At 45.4% G+C, this 22314-nt stretch overlaps 1 long non-coding RNA gene across 14 annotated transcripts in view; it reads left to right on the forward strand.

Annotated features, from left to right (window-relative positions):
* Window positions 1-456: 456 nt before the first annotated feature.
* Window positions 457-22314, forward strand: part of LOC138849718 (uncharacterized) — a 184901-nt gene continuing 163043 nt past the window's right edge. For 6 of the 14 annotated variants that reach the window (XR_016234281.1, XR_016234285.1, XR_016234286.1 and 3 more), the window contains exons 1-3: window positions 648-982; window positions 12864-12923; window positions 19072-19133. This is a non-coding gene — a long non-coding RNA (uncharacterized LOC138849718). Of the gene's footprint in view, window positions 983-12863; window positions 12924-19071; window positions 19134-22314 lie in introns of all 14 variants that reach the window. The other 8 variants (XR_016234289.1, XR_016234292.1, XR_016234291.1 and 5 more) reach the window with 5 other exon arrangements.

A 22314-nucleotide genomic window follows, 5' to 3' on the forward strand; every position in this document is an offset into this window, starting at 1 on the left:
ATTTATTTGAAAGTCAGAGTTATAGAGAGAGAGAGAGAGAGAGAGAGAGAGAGAGAGAGGTCTTCCATCCGATGGTTCACTCCCCAGTTGGCCAAAATGGCCAAAGCTGCACCGATCCGAAGCCAGGAGCCTGGAGCTTCTGCCGGGTCTCCCATACTGGTGCAAGGGCCCAAGGACTTGGGCCATCCTCCACTGCTTTCCCAGGCCATAGCAGAGAGCTGGGTAGGAAGTGAGCAGCCAGGTCTTGAACCAGCGCCTGCCCGTATGGTACGCCGGCGCTTCAGGCCAGGGCATTAACCCCCCAGTGCTGGCCTGGACCGAGAGGGTGCTATTTGGGCAAAGATATGATAGAGCTGAGGGGTTCAAACATGTTGATACATGGGAAAGACTATTGTAGGCAAGGCGGTGACAATGAGAAAGTGCTAATGCCAAGTGTTTGGAGAACAGCAGGTCACCTTGTCCCCTGTGTCAGTCCTGTATCCCGGCCTGATAGCCCACCGTGGGAGCTGAATGAGCTAGGAGGAGAGCAAATGAGGTGAAATCAGAGGCAATGAAGGCTGAACAGAGAGGCACCTGCTAAGGCTGGACGTGGTTCCCAGAGTTTCATGTGCTGTGGAGTAGGGTTCCCAAGAGGGTGATTTTGCCGGGTGGGACCTTTAAGAGACAGGACGGGTGGAAGGTCACTGGGTCACGTGGGCTCCACCTTCAGGAAGAAGTTAGTCCTCGAAGGAGCTCCTGGTTCGAAGGCCAGGCCTCCCCACATCTAGTCGCCCCTGCTGGTTCTGGTTTGGCCGTGCTATGGTGCAGCCAGGGGCCCTGGTCGGGACACCAGTGCTGTGCTCTTTGGCTCTCCCAGCCACCAGAACTGTGAGCTACAGACACTACTTGTAAAGTATCCGGCCTCAAAATGTACTAAAGCCCTGGGCAGCAACAAGGCCTTACCCCTGCAGGATCTGCGTGGCGGTGTTGAGACGGAACTGAGGTGAGGTTGCACGCCTTGTGAAAGGCTTTTCAGGGTAGGGTGTGTGAATCCTAACGGAACTGGATAGCTTGTTCAGTGCCAGCAGTCCCTCAAGTCCACACGTTGCTATTATCTTGGCTTTGTACATCTAGGTAATCTTCCTCTACTCACATTTTCTTCTAAGTTTAAAAATTTATTTATTTTTGGGGCTGGCACTGTGGTGTAGTGGGCTAAGCCTCTGCCTGTGGTGACGGCATCTCATATGGGAGCCAGTTCGAGTCCCAGCTGCTCCTCTTCCGATCCAGCTCCTTACTATGGCCTGGGAAAGCAGTGGAGGATGTCCCAAGTGCTTGGGCCCCTGCACCCACGTGGGAGACCTGGAAGAAGCTCCTGGATCCTGGCTTTGGATTGGCACAGCTCCAGCAGTGGTTGCCATTAGGGGAGTGAACCAGCGGATAGAAGACCTCTCTTTCTGTTTCTCCCCTCTCTGTTTTTTCCTCTTTATGCTTAGTAGGGTCTTCTAGGGGGCAAGGAAAAGAGTCACAGCAGGTACTCTCACTCAGGGGTGCAAACTCAATTGCCTTCAACAGAAGCAATGGAGATGAATGTGTGAATCACCTGAGTAAGACAATGGAGCGGGCCTGTGTGCTCTGCTTAAAACCACGCACGGCGCACGCACGTGGAGGAGCAGGTTAAGCTGCCGTTTGGGACAGCTGCGTCCCATATCTGAGTACCTGTTTGGGTCCTGGCCATTCTACTTGCTATCCTGTTCCCTGCTAATGTTGTCTGCAAAGCAGCTGGTGATTGGTTCAAATACTTAAGTTTCTGCCGCGCTTGTGAGAGACCCGGATGGAATTCCTGGCTCCTTGCTTCAGCCTGGCCCAGCCCCGGGCTGTTGTGGGGATCCAGGGAGTCAACCATCTGATGGAAGATCTCTCTCTCTCTCTCTCGCTCTCTCTCCCCCTCTGTTGCTCTCTCTCCATGCTGCTTTTCAAATAAATAAATAAATAAATATATAAATAAATATTTTAAAAAGTAAACATTTGCTATGTTGATTAAACCAAAACATCCGTTAAATGCATGTGTCTCTCACATGCCTTAAACAGCAGTTTTTGCTGTGGAAGGCATAGTACGAGATATGCACAGCCAGGCATTACTGAGAGAGTTGGGCTGTATCCTACTGGCCCACTGTTTGCCACTTCGGGGACTTTGCAGCCCTCCTCTGGGTGGTTGCTGCACCAAGCATGTGTGCTTGGCTTGGTGGGTGAAGTGCGTGCTGGCTTCCATCTTGCTTGTTCTCTCAGAGGTTCTTGCGCAGTGCCCAGCCTGCACATCCCACCACATGCTCTAGCACCACTGCAAAGTGTGTTTCCCTTTTGGTAGCAGGTGTGTGTTCTTCTCTGGGGGGCTTCCTTCTTTGGTGATCTTTCTTTCTCAGCTTTTTTCCTCACTGTAGATTTAGTAATTCACTCTCAGTGTCTTAAAAATTATCTGAAAGCGAATTTGGTAGGTTTGGCTGGTCGCCTGTTGGGAGAGGTCGTGTGCTGGAGCAGCTTGTTTGTTGAGTCGGGAACCCACTACTGAGCCAACCAGCTTGTCTAGAGCAGGAATGTTGCAATCCCTAGTAGAGAGCACACCCGCTGATTACTGTCACGAATAAGGTCATCTTCAACGGCAATATTTGTCTCTGAAATGCATCTTGGGTAAAGTGCCTGGATTTGAAGAATGATACCTAGTAGTGTTATATTAGAATTTTCTCCAAGTTTAATAGTGAATGAATGCAACCAGTGAATAACCTCTTTGTATCATGCCTAGTACTCATTTACTTAGTTATCTTGCTCTGTATCAAATCCATATCCCCATCAGTACCTACTATTTCACATTGCAAATATATTTGTTTCTGCCTTAAAAAATGATTTATTTATTTATCAGAAAGGCAGAGAGAGAGAGAGAGAGAGAGAGAGAGAGAGAGATGTTCCATTTACTGGTTCACTTCCCAATTGGCTGGGGCTGGGCTAGGCCAAAACTGTGAGCTATGAGCTCATCCCGGACTCCTTCACGTATGATAGGAGCAAAGCTCTGTGGCCATCTTGGTTGCCTTCCCAGGTGCATTAGCAGGGAGCTGGATTGGAGGCAGAGTGTTAACCCACGACTGCGCTAGCCCTCTAGTTCTGCCTTGCTAGTCCTGCTGTCCCTTGCATGTTCATATCATCTGTTGTAACTATTACCATCATTTTCTGACTCTTATCTGTTTGTACCTTTGCACTCTTTCAGGCTTTCTCCATGGCCAGGGAATGATACTGCAATGCACAGGTGTGATCTATGGTCACCTTACTATGGCGTATGGTGTCCTGCCCAAAATACTCTCCATGACCTAGTTCTTGTTGACGGTCAGGGGCTACCCTTGCTATTCTCCTGCATCTTGGTTAGTATCTTACATTTTCTTAAAATGCTAAGCTTTTTAAAACATTATAGCAAGCCCTTTTTTCCTTTTTTTTTTTTTTTTAATTTGGCCAACTCCTGTTTGACATGTAGGGTGAAGTCTGCAGGAAGCCCTTCATACACTCCATTGACAAAGTTAGGGTCTCTCTTCTGGGCGCTCTTGGGGTTCTAGGTGTCCGTGCCTTAAGACACAAGAGCTTTGTAGTAATTCTTGATTTCCACGTTTTCTCTTCTACTCCATTGTGGGTTTCTAGAGGAGAGTGACTCAAGAATACTCATCTAGGACCTACACTGTGCTCGACTCCTATTAACTGATCCTTAGCAAGTGCTTAGTTAAATGCATTTAAGTTGCATTAAACAGGGTAGACCTCATGCTAAAAGCTTCCTCTATAAAACACATCGGGTTTTTTAGAATCAAATTTTCTCCTCTCTGCACCCCATCCCATAGTTTCTGCTTTAGGAAAAAGTGGGAAAATCCTCCTTCTTCTCACCTTCCTGTGTTTGCCAATTCTCTCCTGCGATGTTTTCCTTAATGTTTATTCCAAAGAGTGCTCTGATGATTGAGAATCGCTGAGATCCAAGAAAGTCTAGAAGTTTGGATTATAAGAAAAGATGAGATGAGCATTTCTGATAGAAGAAATAGAAAGGCAGAGAGAGGGGCTGCCACTGTTGGGGGGCAGCTTAAGCCACCACCTGCAGTGCCAGCATCCCATGTGGGCACTGGTTTGAATCCTGGCTGCTCTACTTCCAATCCAGTGCTCTGCTAATGTGCCTGGGAAAGCAGAGGAATATGGCCCAAGTGCTTGGGCCCCTGCCACCCATGTGGGAGACCGACATGGAGTTCCAGGCTCCTGGCTTTGATCTGACCCAGCCCCAGCATTGTGGCCATTTGGGGGAGTGAACCAGCGGATGGAAGACCTCTCTCTGTAACTCTGCCTTTCAAATCAAATAAATCTAAAAAAAAAAAAAAAAAAAAAAAGGCAGAAAAAATTGCATTCACAAAAGTAAGATAAGCCTTTTTTTGTTTGATTTTTGAATGTTTTAGTCTCTCTCCAGTTTGATCAATCTTCTATCTTAGACACTGAACTTTAGTTTTTTGGAGAGGCTGAGTTGAAAGCATTCAGTGATTGTGAAGGGCCTCTAGTTCGAGAGTTAGGGAAGCTGTGATGGCTTTCAGACCAGACAGGAGGAGCACCGGCTGCAGTTGGAGCTGGTTTCGATTGTGCCCCAGGCATGGACAGTCAAAGGTTGGAAGGGAGAGGTTTCTTCTTTCAGTCCTGTTGTTTCTTCATTTTGTCTAACATGCTGACAGAACCCCAGTTCTTCGGCTTGATTATCCAAGCCTTCCCTGAAGTCCTACCTTTCTTTCCCTACACAAGGCAAATCTCCTGAACCAACACTTAAGGTGTCTACAAGGCTTCCTACTATAACTTACGCAGCATCTTCAAAAGGTTCATGGAGAATGCATATTATGAAAAAACTATGCTGGCCGGCGCCATGGCTAAATAGGCTAATCCTCCGCCTGTGGCGCCGGCACACCGGGTTCTAGTCCTGGTTGGGGCGCCGGATTCTGTCCTGGTTGCCCCTCTTCCAGGCCAGCTCTCTGCTATGGCCCGGGAGTGCAGTGAAGGATGGCCCAGGTGCTTGGGCCCTGCACCCCATGGGAGACCAGGAGAAGCACCTGGTTCCTGGCTTCGGATCAGTGCGGTGCACTGGCCGCAGCGCACCGGCCACGGCAGCCATTGGAGGGTGAACCAACGGCAAAGGAAGACCTTTCTCTCTGTCTCTCTCTCTCACTGTCTACTCTGCCTGTCAAAAATAAAAATAAAAGAGAAAAAACTATGCTGGCTGGTGCTGTGGCTCACTGGGCTAATCCTCTGCCTGTGGCGCTGGCACTCTGGGTTGTAGTCCCGGTTGGGGTGCCAGTTCTGTCCCGGTTGCTCCTCTTCTAGTCCAGCTCTCTGTTGTGGCCTGGGAAGGCAGTGGAGGATGGCCCAAGTCCTTGGGCCCTGCACCCGCAAGGAAGACCGGGAGGGGACTCCTGGCTCCTGGCTCCGGATCAGCGCGGTGCACTGGCTGTAGCAGCCATTTGGGGGGTGAACCAACGGAAGGAAGACCTTTCTTTCTGTCTCTCTCTCACTGGCTAACTCTGCCTGTCAAACAAACAAACAAACAAACAAAAAACTATGCACAGACTTCAGTTTTTTTCACCAAAAATAAACTTGCTTTAAAAATGTCTAAAAATTTATTTGAAAGGCATAGAGACAGAGACATCCAGACAGACAGATGGACACACACATAGAAAGTTGCCATCCCCTGGCTCACTCCTCACAGGCCTGCTGTAGCCAGGCTGGGCTGAGCTGAAGGTAGAAGCCAAGTCTCCCACATGGATAGCAGTAGCAGGCACCCGATCACTTGAGCTATCGCTGCTGCCTCCCAGGGTTCACATTAGCAGGAAGCTGGAGTCAGGAGCCAGAGCTGATAGTTGGACCCATGTTCTGTGAAGGGTGACACAGGTGTCTTAACTGCCATCTAACTGCAGGCTAAACATCAACCCTGAAACTTATCTAATTATTTTCACTTTTCCACAAACTTTTTGAAGTTTCTTTGCAGTTTGATGGCTGCCTACCATAAGGAGTTGATGAGTTTGGGCTGATTAGGACTATTTCTCTCTGTCTCTTTTAAGATTTACTTATTTTGAAAGCTACAGTTACACAGAGAGAGGAAGGACAGAGAGAGAGGGATTTTTCTTCTGCTGTTTTACTCCCCAGATAGGTGCTGTAGCCAGGGCTGGGCCAGGCTGAAACCACGAGTCAAGAGCTTCTTCCAGGTCTCCCATGTGGGTGCAGGGGCCCAAGCACTTGGGACATCTTTTCACTGATCTTCCCAGGATGTTAGCAGGGAGCTGGACCATAAGTGGAGCAGCCAGGGCTCAAACTGGTGCCCATATGGGATGCTGGCATCGTAAGCAGTAGCTTAAACTGCTACACCAGGAAGCCAGCTCTTGTTTTTCTCTTTTCTATACCTCTTAACAAATCATCCTACTAATGCGTTACCAATTTAGGATGCTCATTTGTTATTTTACTTTAAGCAGGCTGTACATTATAATATAATGGCGTAATAGAATCCGTGTTCTAGTTGACAAACACTGTAGTGCAAATGATTTAATTTACTAGCTTAAGCATTAGTCTACATATTATTGTACTGATCAGTCACTGCATACTAAAATCACTCATCCTTAATATAATGATTTGGTATCCCTACAGAGAATTCCAGTCATCAGAATGTCATTAGATACAGTAAAAAATGAAAATTACTATTACACAGCAGTCAACACTATTAACTGTTAGTTAAAATAGCATTTAATTTAGCCACGCAAGAGTTTACAAATTTGTACAGTTTACTTGGTTCTCAAATAATTGTCACCACGAAGTTAACTCTGCTATTTCTGCCTACAAAATGGCAGAATGAGGAGGGGCCAGGGGTGAACTGAGGTTCTCGCGTGGCAGATGCTGTGCTGTGACAGTCCAGAGCGCCTGGTTCTCTGTGGATGCTTCGTGGGTCAGGAAGGGCAGCAAGCCAGTGTCCCGGAAATAGAAAGCAGGTGGGAGGCTCTGTGTGCTTCCAACAGCAGAGGAGCGTCAGGCCTAGCTTGGAGCCGGAGGAAATGGTTTTTTCCAGGTTGCCTTCCTCTTTCTCCATCAGCTTGGTTTGCACTCTGGAGTTTCAGTGGCAACGTGGATAAGCTAGGACTGCCATATAGTTCTCACTAAGTGTCCCTGGTTGGCGGGAACTACAGCTCTCATTGGAAGATATGTGGTTTTACATAAGCTTCAGCAACTCCAGGCTTACAGATCACACCAGCTTAAGTTGCAAAACATGCATTTGCCTTCAGATGGCCCTTCCCTATTGCAGTCTGAGTCCCGCATCCCTCAGCTTTAAATAAAATCAGCCGCTACATCTACGATGCCTATCGGTGTGGGCGTGCTATGGGGTGACTTGGCCCTGGAGCTCTGGCTTCGTCAGTGCTGTTGTGATTCATTTCCTTGTTTACTCCATAACTGCATGTTACTGGATTTGGGTCCTGTGCCCAAAATGTTGAACTTAGATATGGAAAGGGGCACTAGGGACTCGTCTGTATATGCGGAAGGCAATAACAACAAAATAACAGCCTGCACCACTTTCTGCTTTGCTTCTGCGTCTCGTGCCAACATGACAGGGCAAATGATAGTTGGAAATGACCGGCCCTGGTAGGATGATGGCAGAGAGAAATGATGCCCAGTTTCAGGATCTTGAAGGAGAGCTCCAGTAAATAGCAATCCTGCATCCACGAAGTGCCGATAACGAGGTAGGATGGTGTCCATAGAAGGGGTTTCCAGTCTGCAGTATGCTGCCTGCCAGCCTGCTTGCATCAGAATGGCCATGGAGAACTGCCCAGCATGATGGAGTGAAAATGGTTGGGAGGAATCAGCACACACTGAGTGCCGAGACGTGTGCTCCTGGCAAGGTGACAATCCAAGGGTGGTGTGTACTCTGTCCTGCTACACTGTCACAAACGACACATACAGTCTTCCATTGGCTGGCCCTGAAATGATCCCATTCTGAATCAATGTATCTTTTCCCCACAGAGAACCTTGAAGAGACGCAAATAAAAGTCAGTGTCATTCAATGAGAAAAGTGTCAGCACCCATCCTGACTCCTCTCTAACCGAGGGATTATCTGGATTTATTTTTCAAGATGCATGTGACTAGATCCTAGGTTGGAGGGATCCTTTTATTACTACAGATGATTGTGCATCTGTGAAAGGGGCGCGGACCTGTTCACGAATGATCTTTGAGGTTAAAAGTCTGCACTCCTCTTTCTCAAAGCTTCACAGGATGAAAAGCTCCTGAATCTTTCCCTTTGCCATTGCCCACGTCCCACCTATGGAGAAAACCAGGAAAAGGAGCATGACAGTCACAGTCGTCACAAGCTGTCGGCTGTAGTGACGTCGAGTAGATCTTGGGTCGGGTCCGAGTTTGCCTCCTGCTTGCCTCCCTCCCTTGGGAAAGCTTGTCTAGGACCAGCCATGACCGCCTCTGGTCCGTCTGGCCTGGCAGACGCTTGGTGTGTGTGTGTGTGTGTTCTTGTGATCTTCAGAATTGCAGCATTCAAATTTCCACAGGTGCCCTGAGCCGTCTTTGGTGAGCATTTGACCCACAGCCCATGGAAACCCTTTTGCTGGCGGATCCCTTACTGAAATTTTCTGTCATGCATCACGTATCCTTCAGAATTAGCTAAATCTAGCGATTCTGTTCAGGACTGATTTCCATGCAGCTACTGATAGGAAATAGATTGAAAATGAAGAGGATGTGCAAATAAACCCGCCTTACTTAGTTAATCCTTACTAATTGATTTTCTTCACTGCAAGGTGTAACGAGCCTGATTTATGAGTTACTTTCTTGGCTTTCAGTGTGGATTTAAATTGGAAGAAGTGTTCAATAATAATGGATAATATATTTACACATATTGCAATCCATAATATTTATGTATTATATAAGATGGATGTTTGTTATATGAGATAATAAATATCACAGAAAGTTTAAAGTACTATGTAACAATAAAATATAATTATATGCAATTATTATATAACCTTTATTATATTACCATATAGATTATTATTATAAATTAATTACATATATATTAAGTATAAATTAATAAATGATCTTAACCATTATGTAAATTATTATATAGATATTCTACATTGCATATGAATAATATACATATTACTTTCTTATTGTTAAAAGCACTTCATAATACAAGTATAGAGGGGTATTAAGCACCACATCTACAAAGCTTCTTAATTTAATTGCTTAGTTCATTCGAGAGGCAGAGGGACTGAGAGACAGAGACAGAGCGTGCTCCTACCCACTGGTTCTTTCCCCAGCGTCTGTGATTGCCTGGGGGCGGGGGAGATTGCCGCCGAGTCTGGGAATTGGGAACTCTGCCAAGGTCTCTCAGGTGGGTGGCAGAGACCTTGAGCTGTCACGTGCTGCCTCCCAGAAGCTGGAGTTAGGAGTGAAGCTGGGAATTAATCCAGGTATTCCAGTATGGGACTTGGGAGTCATAACTGGCATATATAACTGGCAGTGAGGAAGAGATCTTCCATCTGTTGGTTCATTCCCCAAATGCCTGCAGCAGCCAGAGCTGGGCCAGGCCAAAGCTGAATACCCATGTGGGTGTCAGGGACACAGTACTTCAGCTATCACCTACTGCCTCCCAGGGTGTGCAGTAGCAGGAAACTGAATTGGAAGCGGAGCCCAGACTCAAACCCAGGCACTCTGATATGGGATGCAGGCGTCCCAAGTCACGGCTTAACTAGCTGAGCTACATTGCCTGCTCCCCTACAGAGCTTCTTAACCACATAGAAGTGGAGACTGCAGAGAACACACATGAGCGTGGTACAGGCCCAGGAAAGCTGGGGTGCTCAAGGTTTCCAACCTTTGACCCCACTCTGCTTTTCCTTGTTATTTCCCATTCCCTTCCAGGAATCCTTGACCCCAGCAGCCTTGACCCTGTGCCGTCCCCGTAGCCTACCCTGGCTCTTCCTGGGGCAGCCCCTCCAGCTCTCCTACACCTCAAGTGTCTTTCTGCTTTCTCTCTGCTTATCTGGATCACAATCCTCAGAGGAGGCCTTGCTTGAGAGCTTCCTCCTTCAGAAAGCCTCGCTTGTTGATTAATGGATCTCAGCAATGCTTCCTGACATCTGTTGTATGCTCAGTTCCAGGGGGACATGGAGAGGGTTCTGGCGTGGGCCCTCCACCCAGGGGTAACACTAGCTAACATGTCATTTGTCATATGGCTGCTGGCTTAGGTCAAATAGTGATAAAGGTATTAACTCATGTGACCTTTAAAATAAACTTATGAGATAGATACCATCATTATTACATCCATTTTATAAGTCAGGTATAGAGATTAAATGACTTGTCTTTGGTCACATGGCTCTTTAATTGCAGAGCCGGGATTTGAGATTGGACCATCTGCAGAAGAAGCTGGACAAGTGTTGACAAATTCATTTTTCTGAGTTTCAGAATGAAGGTGCCAGATGTTCAAAAGATTTGTAGGGTCTGCTTTTCCCTGTCCCAAGGGAGTTGGCCCATATACACCTGGGCTTGCTGGCTCTTGAGGATTTAGGAAGCTGAACAGTATAGTGGCTTAGCTCATAGTTGGCAGTGGGCCCAAGCTTGAATCCCAGCTCCAACTTACTAGCCATGTAAACTTAGGCTAATTAATTAATCCTCCTGTGCCTCAGTTTCCCATCTGTGAATTGTAGATAATGATGATGATGGTAATGCTAATGACTCCACTTGCCCTAATAATTAAATTAGGGCTTGTATAGAATCAATGTGAAGAACAGAAGTACTTTATGAGTGTTGCTAATATCCTAGAGATGGAGTTATGGAAAATATTCTGTATGTGACTTTTTTCTTGTTAATACCTTATGGAATTTAAACTCTCTGCATGGGAGTGGCCTTTTTGCACTTCTCTGTTACATGTGCTATAGCAAGGCTCTAAAATCACCATGTGGCTATATATATATATTTTTTTTTTTTGACAGGCAGAGTGGACAGTGAGAGAGAGAGACAGAGAGAAAGGTCTTCCTTTTGCCGTTGGTTCACCCTTCAATGGCCGCCACGGCTGGCGCGCTGATCTGAAGGCAGGAACCAGGTGCTTCTCCTGGTCTCCCATGGGGTGCAGGGCCCAAGGACTTGGGCCATCCTCCACTGCCCTCCCTGGCCACAGCAGAGAGCTGGACTGGAAGAGGGGCAACCGGGACAGAATCTGGTGCCCCGACTGGGACTAGAACCCGGTGTGCCGGCGCCACAAGGAGGAGGATTAGCCTAGTGAGCCGCAGTGCTGGCCTATATTTTGTTTTTAATCGCAATGCAGATGCTTTGAACTGTCCATTTACATTTGACGCTCCATCAGTTGACTGTCTCACACAATCATTAGCAAACATGGTTTCCTCTAAGGACATCTGCAACAGACTGGAATATTTGTTCCCAGCACTTTCATTACTTGACCATGAACTTGTACTTCAAGGCAGATCTTCTCCATGGCTCCTGGGAGCTGAGCAATATAACAGCTAGTTGTGCTCAGGGTCGTCTGTGCAACATAGTCAAAGGAGTTGGTAATTTCAATAGTGTTGTACCTGGTTAGGTTTTAGCTCGGAAAATGCTTGAAGCAAATGAAACTGACCCAGTTCTTCTGACGATATCTAGAGAAGATACAGTCTTTGAAAGAAGTGATAAGTTATTAGGAGCATAAGGGACCCCTCTCCTCTACCTTATCTCCTTATTCAGGCTCTCCCCCATTTCTGTCACCACCAGTTAAATATGATTCTGCTTTCTGCATTTATAACTCTAGACTTTTTTTTTTTTTTTTTTTTTTTTGAGAGAGAAGACCTTCTTTTCATTGGTTCACTTTCCAAATGCTGGTAACAGCAGGGGCAAGGGATAGGCTAGGTCCAGGAGCTTGGAGCTCAATCCAGGTCTCCCATGTGGGTGGCAGGATCCAAAGTACTTAAGCCATCCTCTACTGCCTCCAAGGGTCTACATTAGCAGAAAGCTGGAACTGAGAGTGGAACCGGGACTTGACGCAAGTTCTCCAACACAGGACGTGGGCATCCCAAGCAGTGTGTTGACTACTGTACCGAATGCCTGTCTTACAGTTTCTTTGCAAGGAAATAGTGTTGCTGTTTTAATGAATTTGGCAGAAGGTGGGCCTATTGTGGGCATTTTCCAAGGCAGGTCTTCCTGAAAGTACCTGAAGGTTGTTGCTGCAGCACTAACTTACAGTGTGACTTGGCAGCACGGACCCCGAGGGTGGTAGGATAGTGAATACATTTAAACTCTCGTTCCGTACATCCTGGAAGCCTCAACAATTCCTGTATGCACCTTTTCCTGTGGATGCTGAGTTTCCATTCTGAATAAGGATGATTTTCCCGATTGTGCCTTTCCTCTATTGCATTTCCCTTGATGAATACATTCTTTGGGAATGGAATTTTTTTTATGAAGATATCACCTATGTGAAGTACAAAGATAATAGCTTCTGACCTCCAACTCCCAACCCCTACCCAATATTTTAAATGCAAGTTCTGACTCCACAGGTATGGGTTGGGACTGAATTTCTGCATTTCTAATAGGCTGCAGGTGCCCTTGCTTGTGGTTCAAGGACCACACTTTGGGGAAAAAGGGTGTAGGATATGTTTGAAATCACATCATCTACTGATTATTCTAGAAGGATGAGAAGATGGAGCCTGGGTGACAGTGGGTGGGAGAAGAAATGAGCAGGTAAAGGAAGGAGATGGCTGGTCTGGAGGTCTCTAGAGGAGAAGGTGGTGGATACGGGCACGCTGGTTACCTGTGAGGCATGGTGCTCCGTGGGCTTCTCACTATGGGTTCTGTTCTGCCCCAAGCAGGGCACGTTGATGTGGCTGCCTGGACACCAGACAGGGAGAAGCCTATGGCACAGATTCCTGGTAAGTTACTCCAGTGTTGCCCTGGTGTTTATATGATGGTGTCACGCTCTCCTGCAGAGCATGGGTGGGGTGGTAGGGCCACGTCAGAGTGTCTTATTCCACCGAGTGGCACTGATCCACTGGGCTGTCCTGGTCTCTCCAAAGCTCCCGGCCAAGCTCTCCCTGGGCCTTTCTTCTGTCTTGACCCTTGCCCTCTGCTCTGCCTTCTCTGATTCACGATTCGTGATCCTGTCATATTTGGTATCCGCTTTTACGCAATGATGGATGTAAGTTCCTGACACCGAAACTATGCTCCCTGCTGCCTACGTGTCTGTCTCTGGCTGAGCAGTTGATGAAGGCAAACGCATCTGAACACTGTCCTTTTCATCAACAGAGGATCAGCTATCAATGTTCACATTCTGACTCGCTTTATTTAAGTTGTGTTTTCTTGGCAGTTCTTAGTTTAGGATCTGATTTCCCCCAACTGTGTTAGAATTATCTTCTGTGTCCACACTCCACTAATCAGAATGGTTTTCTCCATTTTTAAGACTTCCAAATCAAAGATGTTTTGAGTTATTTTGCTTGGATTAATTTTTAAAATGTCGCTAGATGTTTTGTTAATTATTATTTCCATCCTTGAGTTCTGTGTGATATTTTCTATTACGTGCTTTGACAGGATTGTGACAAAACTCATAAATGAATCCTTAATTAAGAAATATTAACATTAATGGTCAATAAACAAATTCTCTGAAATAAAAACATTGTTTCCTCCTTCTGTCTCTCTTTCTAACCTTTGTGTATTTGCGATGTATTGTTAAAAAGTGAAAAAAGGAGTTATCAATAGAACATAAAGAAAATAAATTGGCTGGCACCACGGCTCACTAGGCTAATGCTCCGCCTAGCGGCACTGGCACACCGGGTTCTAGTCCTGGTCCGGGCGCTGGATTCTGTCCCAGTTGCTCCTCTTCCAGGCCAGCTCTCTGCTGTGGCCCGGGAGTGCAGTGGAGGATGGCCCAAGTGCTTGGGCCCTGCACCCCATGGGAGACCAGGAGAAGCACCTGGCTTCTGCCTTCAGATCAGCGCTGTGTGCCTGCTGCGGCGGCCATTGGAGGGTGAACCAATGGAAAAGGAAGACCTTTCTCTCTGTCTCTCTCTCTCACTGTCCACTCTGCCTGTAAAAAAAAAAAAAAAGAAAATAAATTTAATTTTACTAAGGTAGAGCTTATAAGAAAAAATAAACTCACCAAAAAAAAAAAAAAAAAACCAGAAAAAAGCAAAATGTAAACAGAGATACAGATAGAGAAATTAGAATGCCAATGTTAAGTTTGGAAATCAATTCTTATTAACTGCAGGAAGAAAAAATTTACTTATTGATATCTAAAATTCACTTGTAGAATCTTTTATAGATGTTTAAATTAAAGCCCTTAGCATAATATGGAATATAAGTAAGTGGTAAATAAATGTTAGCCATAGTTGTGATTATTATACCAATCTGAATTTAGGCTATAATCAATAATAGCAGTGGTTATTAATTAAACAACCTGTGGTTCATCAAGTGGCAGACGTGGTACTAAGTACTTTTTTTTGTACTAAGTACTTTAAAATTGTAGCAACACATTTGTGAGGCATTCTTGTAACCTCACTTAATATGTTTTTATTTCAATTTTTTTCAACTAGGAGTTTTATTTTGGTCTTTTAAATATCATGCATGTTTCTTTTTGGAATACTTACATTTGTCTTTTATTTTCTTGAATATATGGAATATAATTTCATCAACTGCTTTAATTCTGGTCTACTTGTTTTATCTTCTGAATCATTTCTGGGTCAGTTTTGATTGATTTTTTAAAATTAAGGGTCATAGTTTCCTATTTCTTGCATGCCTGGTAATTTTTTTTCTTGATTGTTCAACAAAATTTACTATGTACACTTACATGCTCTACATTAATTTGTTAACTCCACAAATTTTTTTTGACAGGCAGAGTTAGACAGTGAGAGAGACAGAGGGAAAGGTCTTCCTTTTCTGTTGGTTCACTCCCAAAATGGTTGCTACGGCCAACGCACTGTGCCGATCCGAAGCCAGGAGCCAGGTGCTTCCTCCTGGTCTCCCATGGGGTGCAGGGCCCAAGCACTTGGGCCATCCTCCATTGCCTTCCTGGGCCACAGCAGAGAGCTAGACTGGAAGAGGAGCAACTGGGACAGAACTGGCACCCCAACCAGGACTAGAATCCAGGGTGCAGAGGATTAGCCTAGTGAGCCGCTGCGCCGGCCAACTCCACAAACATTTAACACATTCTTTGTGTTCCGCAGATATTATAGTAGCAAATATACTTCATCCTTGTCTTCATAGAGCTTGCAATGTAGTGGGGAAACCATCAATCTATCAGTTATACAATTATTAACCAAGAAATGTGATAGCAAAGTTTACAATTTGAGGAAAACCTCCTGACCACAGGACTGTCTAATCACAGAGGTTAGATGTCCCTGTGAAAGGGGGCTTGACCTGGAACGTTCAGGGAACACTGCGCCTGCTGATTTGTGATCGGGTCTGTGACACCGTGAGACCTGTTGCATGCTGAGCATTCTTTGGTTATTTTAGACCTAGTTCAGATACTCGAGGGTGGGTGTGTGGCACACAAGCCAAGCCGCTTCTCGGGATGCCTGCCTTCCATATCCAAGTGCCTGGGATTGAATCCTGCCTTCACTTCGGATCCACTTCCCATTTATGTGCCTGAGAGGCAGCAGATGATGGATCAAATCCTTGGATTCCTGCCACCCACGCGGGAGGACCTAAGTGGAGTTGCAGGATCCTGCTTTGGCCTGGCCCAGTCCTGGCTGTTGTGGGAATTTGATGAGAGTACTAGTGAATGGAAGATCTCTCTCTGTCCCTTTCTGTCTCCTTCTCTCTGTCACTCTTCCTTCCAAATAAAGAAGTAAGTAAGTAAGTGCCTGGAGATAGTTCGGTCATTTGAGGCTTGCTTTTAAACTTCACAGGGTGAACTAGAGAAGCCTTGAGTCTAATGCTGGCTTCTCTCCCCACTGAGGCAATGCCCACTGCTCTGCAGTCTGAGACTTTTCCAGGCTGGCATCTGGGAACCTGACCTGTTCTAGGGGCTGTGTGAGCACCAAGGAGTGGTTTGTCTGCTGCTTTAGGGAGACTCATCCTCTCCCTCTCCCTCTCTCCCTCTCTCCCCCTCTCCCTCTCTCCCTCCCTCTCTCCCTCCCTCCCTCCCTCCCTCCTTCCTTCTCTCTCTCTCTCTCTCTCTTTCTTTCTTTCCCTCCTAATTCTATCATTCTATTTATTTATTTAGTTGAAAGGCAGAATTACAGAAGGGCAGAGGCAGAAAGAGAGAAAGTGAGAGAGAGAGTTCTTTGATTTGCTGGTTCACTCCCCAAATGGCTGCAATAGTTGGAGCTGGGCAGATCCAGAGCCAGGAGCCTCCTCCAGGTCTCCCACATAGGTACAGGGGCCCATGGACTTGGGCCATCTTCTACTGCTTTCCTGGGCCATAGCAGAGAGCTGGATGGGAAGTGGAGCAGCTTGGACATAAACAAGCGCCCATATGGGATGCTGGCGCTGCAGGTGTTGGCTTTACCTGCTATGCCACAGCACCGGCCCCATTTTCTTAAAGATGTTATTTATGTATTGGAAAGGCAGAGTTACAGAGAAAGGAAGAGAGGGAGAGGGGAGAGGGGAGAGGGAGAGATCTTTAATCTGCTGGTTCACTCACCAAATTATCCAATGGCTGGCACTTGGCCAGACCTAATCCAGGAGCCAGGAGTTTCATCTGGGTCTCCATGTGGGTACAGGGGCGCAAGCACTTGGGCCATCCTCTGTAGCTTTCCCAGATACTCTGTCAGGGAGCTGAATCAGAAGTGGAACAGCTGCAACACCAACTGGCACCCATTTTGGATGCCAGCATTAGAGGCAGCGGCTTTATCCGCCGTACCACAGTGCTGGCCCCTCTCCTTACTGTTTTCTTAAAAAACGCTTACTTATTGGAAAAGTTTAAAGGAAGACAGGATTATGTTAAAAAATTACAGGTCATAAGCGCCTCACTCCTTTGGATTTGCCAGACTAATAAGCTTGGCATCATGCAATATTTGCTTCCTAGAAGTAATTGTGTCCCTTTCTCTGCATTCAAGGAAATGTCGCAACAAAAACGAGTGACATTAGGGCCTGGCATTGTGTGCAGGGGGTTAAGCTACCGCCTGTGATGCCAGCGTTCTATATTGGAGCCCTGGTTCAAGTCCTGGCCAGTCTGCTTCCTATGCAACTCCCTGCTAATGCTCCATTTGTGGAGGGAACCAGAAAATGAAAGATTCATTCTCTCTCTCTCTCTTTCTGCCTCTCTTCTGTAACTCTGCCTTTCAAGCAATAATAACAATCAAAAAGAGTGCCGTTATATAGAGACAATCAAGAATCTCCTCTAGGTTAAAAAAAAAGTCATTCTGGTACTGAAATCACAAGGACCAACAGTGTATTCCTGAGACAAGGGATCTTTGAGGCCTGCTTCGGTGGGAGGAGTGTGGTGCTGACCTCAGTCTGCTCCTCGGGTTTCTTTGCTAGGACTGCCCCCACAAATTCACAGGTGGACGACTGGTGTTCTAACAGTTGTAGAGGATGGAAGTCTGGATCAGGATGTGGGCGGGGTTGCTTTCTCCTGACACCTCGCTCCTTGGCTTGCTGATGTCCTCACGGGCTCTTCCCTCTGCATGTGTCTGTGTCCCCATCTCCTCCTCCTATCAGGACACCAGTCCCATTGCGTTGGGGGTCTCCCTACGGACCCTGCCTTAGTCATCCCTCTGGTGACCCGAGCTCCAAATGCAGTCACGTGATAAAGTACTAGGGTTAGGACCTCAATGTATGAATCTGGGGGTTGGTTTACACCGTCCAGTCCATAATAGTCATTAATCGCTGGGGAAATTGGAGACTCTACTTAACCTTTCTGTTCTTCACCTTGCCCCTAGAACCAACGTGATTCATTACACAGAGAGAATTGGTTTGTGTATGTGGCCATATTGAGAAGTGGGCTGGCTAGTTCGGGCCATCCCAGCTGCCTGCTCACTTGGCCTGCTTCTCTGGTCACTAAAGAAACATTTCTGCTACTCCTCCATGTGAGTGGATTCGGTTCTTCCTGGGCACGCAGACCCCACTCAGTGGATGGGTCTTCGGATGTGCTCAGTGATCTGCTGGTGCTTGGGGAAGGTTAATCTGCCCTGCGTGCGGTGATAACTTATTTTAGTTATGTTTTTATATGAGGATACTTCAAAAAGCTCATGGAAAATGGAATTAACAGATACAGTTACCTTAGCACAAAAGATTTTTTGAAATCCTTGCTAATGAGGAGTCCTCAAGATTCACAGAAAATGTGTATTATGAAAAAACTATGTGTGGATTTTATTTTTTTTACATAACAAAGCAAGATTACAAAGCAAACATTTAATTTCATTTTGCATGAGTTTTTTTTTTAAGGTACCTTAAAAAAACAAAACAAAACAACCTAGTGATTTTTCCAGTGCGGAGCAGTCAAAGGATCTTGCAGGGAAAATCCAGCCTCCTATTTATTGTTTTCATTCGCCCTTGGGCATGGGATTCAGTAGGAGCAGTTGTGAGAGCTGGAGGGATGTGAGGTGGCAGAGGCAACAGAGGTGGTGCCTGACAGGTACCTGACTGCCCGGGCACCTTAACCAGCAGCCTTTCTGAGCGGGACTCCATGTGTACATATTTATGACCTGGGATTGTGGTCTTACAGTTCTTGTTTTGGGTGGGCCGAGAGGAAAAGGAGAGAGAATTGGGTTGTGCCTTCCACCTCTAGCATGCAATTTTCATTGTGAATCTGCATATCTTATTTCTGAAACATATTTAAATCCTTACTTTATTACTCTTGAAATATACTGTAATCTTGATTCCTGGTTGTGTATTTATTTAAGCCACATCTACAATTGTGACTCATAAACATTAGTGAAAATGAATTTACATTCAAAAATCTATTAATCTAACCCTACTCATTACATAAGTGAACCAATAAATAGCAAATAAATCAAACGATGTGAAACAATAAAACAAATTAACCAGTATCATTTAAATAATTACCATCACTAGCAGTCATGGCAAAGCCTAGCAAATTAACACTTTAAGGATGTTCTCATTTTAATCCTCTCCTTACAGAAATAACAGCAGACTTCAAATGGGTGTTGGAAACTATTTGAGGAAAACAGAAGAAATCAAGGGTATGTGAGTTGGACCTGAGTTTTTCCATCCTCCTTGCGGGGGGGGGGGGGTGGGTTAAATTTGGACCATCCTTAGAGTCAGGCTGGTCCCTTCTGCTTCTGGCCTGGCTTCCCTGAGTTACTCTCCCATCCCCCATTTGCAAGGGAGGCTTTTGTAATGAACTGTTAGCAAAGGGCCAACACTACTACCATTGCTATTACTGCTATGACTTCCCTGAAATGTGTATTTCTCACCCTTTCTCCATTGCATTTTTTTCTTTTTTGGGGACACAATGCTTTGCTCTTGGGACATGGAGATTTTGTGCGTATATGTGTGTTCATGTTGATACACTTTTTTCATTTTTAAAGATTTATTTTATTTGAAAGGCAGAGTAGCAGAGAAAGAGAGAAAGAGGGAGAGACAGAGGAAGAGAGACAGGGAGGGAGAGAGCAAGAGCGAGAGCGAGAGAGATTTCCATCTGCTGATTCACTACTAAATGGCTGCAAGAGCCAGGTCTGCACCAGGCTGAAACCAAGAGTCTGGAACTCTATCCAGGTCTCCCAAGTGGGTGACAGAGGCCTAAGCACTTGAGCCGTCATCTACTGCCTCCCAGGGTGCATTAGTAGGAAGTTGGATCCAAAGAAGAGAAGCTGGGATTGAATTGGCGTTCCATTATTGCATACTGGCATTGCGGGTGGCAGCCTAACCTGCTGTGCCATCACACTGGCCGTTCCTGTTGATGTTCTGATATGTTTCTGTGACCGATACCTGAAAATGGAGGGATAATCAGTTCTAATCGATTTCTGACTTCATATCAAGTTGAAGTAGAGGGCCTAGTGTTGTGGTATAGCATGTTAAGCCACTTCCTGTGATGCCAGCATCCCATATGAGTGCCAGTTCATATCTTGGCTATTCAACCTCCAATCCAGCTCCTGTTCATGTCCTGGCTACTCCACCTCCAATCCAGCTTTTTGCCAATGGGAAATAAGACTGGCACTGCTCTGCTGGCTGCTAATTCCATCCAATTTCTGCTCTGCCTCACCCTGGCAGAAACCAGACAGGGATGGCACTTTCATCGCAGCCCAAATGCAAGGCTGCTCTGATGCGCTTCCCTGAAGCCAGCGCTGCAAATTTGCTTGACATAGCCATTCTTTTGGGTAATGGAGATTTTTTTCTTTTTAAAAAAGATTTTATTTATTTATTTGAAAGGTAATTACAGAAAGAGAGAGAGAGGGAGGGAGGGAGGGAGGGAGGGAGGTCTTCCATCCACTGGTTCTCTTCCCAAATGGCCGCAACGGCAAGAGCTGTGCTGATCCGGAGCCAGGAGTTTCTTCCGGGTCTCCCACGCAGGTGCAGGGGCCCAAAGACTTGGGTCATCTTCTACTGCTTTCCCAGGCCGTAGCAGAGAGCTGGATCGGAAGTGGAGCCCCTGGGACTCACTGGCGCCCATGTGGGATGCTGACCCTGTAGGCGGCAGCTTTACCTGCTATGCTCCAGCGCCAGCCCCATGCATTCTTATACTTTTGGATCTTGTTAAATAAAAAATTATTCTGGACACTTGGTAAGGAACCACCAGGCGGACTTTATTCAGAAGAAGCTACTGCAATGGAGTTTTACAGTGGGAGAGAGAGGTCAGTTTTAATTTTGAAAACAACAAGACAAATGGAGATTTATAGTCCAAGGAGCAGGGTGGGGGGCAACAGACAGATAAGTATGAGAAGGAAACATCAGAGGTATCTTAGTGGATCTTTTTTTGGGGGGGATCTTTGATTTTAATTTTTAATTAGTTTTTAATAGATTCAGTGTGCCTTTAGATGCAATTCTAAGAACATAGTGATTTCCCTTTCTTCCCTCTTTTCTTCCCTCCCTCCCACCTCCATCCTTTCCCCTTCCTCTTTTAGTTTTTAAGATAACATTTTAAGTTTACATTGTAGTAAATACATTGGATACTTGTTAACAAGTTCAACAAGTGAAAAGCAAATAGACTCTAGTTTTGTGGGACTATAGACAATGGCTACAAACAATAGTTGAATGGAAAAGTGCCCATTTTACCCATGTACAGTAAATTTTAAAGTAATCACAGATTATTAAAACTATAGTAGTATACCACTCTTAACTCTTGGTTTCACAAAGGTATAAAGCAAAGTTTTACAAAATGATATTTGTAGCAATACTGATAAATGCAGACCTTTCTTTTTTCTTACTTTTTTTGGGTCTCTTTTCTAAATTTTAGCTCCCATATATAAGGGAGAACATGCAGTATTTGTCTTTCTGGGGCTGGCTATTTCACCCAACATTATGTCCTCCAGTTGTGTCCATTTTGCTGCAAGTGGTATAATTTCATTATAGCTGAATAATATCCCCTTGTGAATATCTACCACATTTTCTTTATTCATTCATCTGATGATGGACACCTTGGTTGGTTCCAAATTTTGGCTTTTGTGAACAGTGCTGCTATGACATGGTGGTGGAAGTATCTCTTTGACATATTCTGTTCAAATCTTTTGGGTATAGACCCAGTAGTGGGATTGCTGGATCATATGGTGAATCTATTTCTAGTTTTTAAAGAAATCTTCACACTATTTTGCACCAGGGCTTCACTAATTTACGTTCCCACCAACAGTGTTTAAGTGTTCCTCTTATATATCCTTGCCAGCATTTGTTGTTCTCTGTATTTTGGACTTTAGCTGTTCTGACAGGGGTAAGGTGATGTCTCATCGTGGTTTTGGTTTGTATTTCCCTGATGGCTAGTGATGTTGAGCATTTTTTCATATATTCTTTGGCCATTTGTATTTCTTCTTGTGAGAACTGTCTACTGAAGTCCTTTGCCCATTTATCAACTGGATTGTTTTTTTTTGTTGTTGTTGTTGTTGAGTTTTTAATATTCGGGATATTAATCTTTTGTCAGTAGGTGTTTTTTTTCCCCAATTCTTTTGGATGTCTCTTCATTCTTGATCATTTTCTTTGCTGTGCCAAAGCTTCGGAGTTTGACATAGTCCCGTTTGTTTAGTTTTGCTTTTGTCACCTGTGTTTTGGGGGTTTCACCCAAGAAGTTGTCCCCTACATCAATGTCTTGAAGTGTTTCCCCTACATTTTCTTCCAGCAATGTCACAGTCCCAGGTCTTAAATTTAGGCCTTTGATCCATCTTGAGTTGATTTTTGTGCATGATGAGAGGTATGGATCTAATTTCATTCTTCTAC

Source organism: Oryctolagus cuniculus, chromosome 5 (assembly GCF_051225735.1).
Source record: "Oryctolagus cuniculus isolate XC-2025 breed Fujian yellow rabbit chromosome 5, ASM5122573v1, whole genome shotgun sequence".
Classification (NCBI taxonomy): Eukaryota; Metazoa; Chordata; class Mammalia; order Lagomorpha; family Leporidae; genus Oryctolagus; species Oryctolagus cuniculus.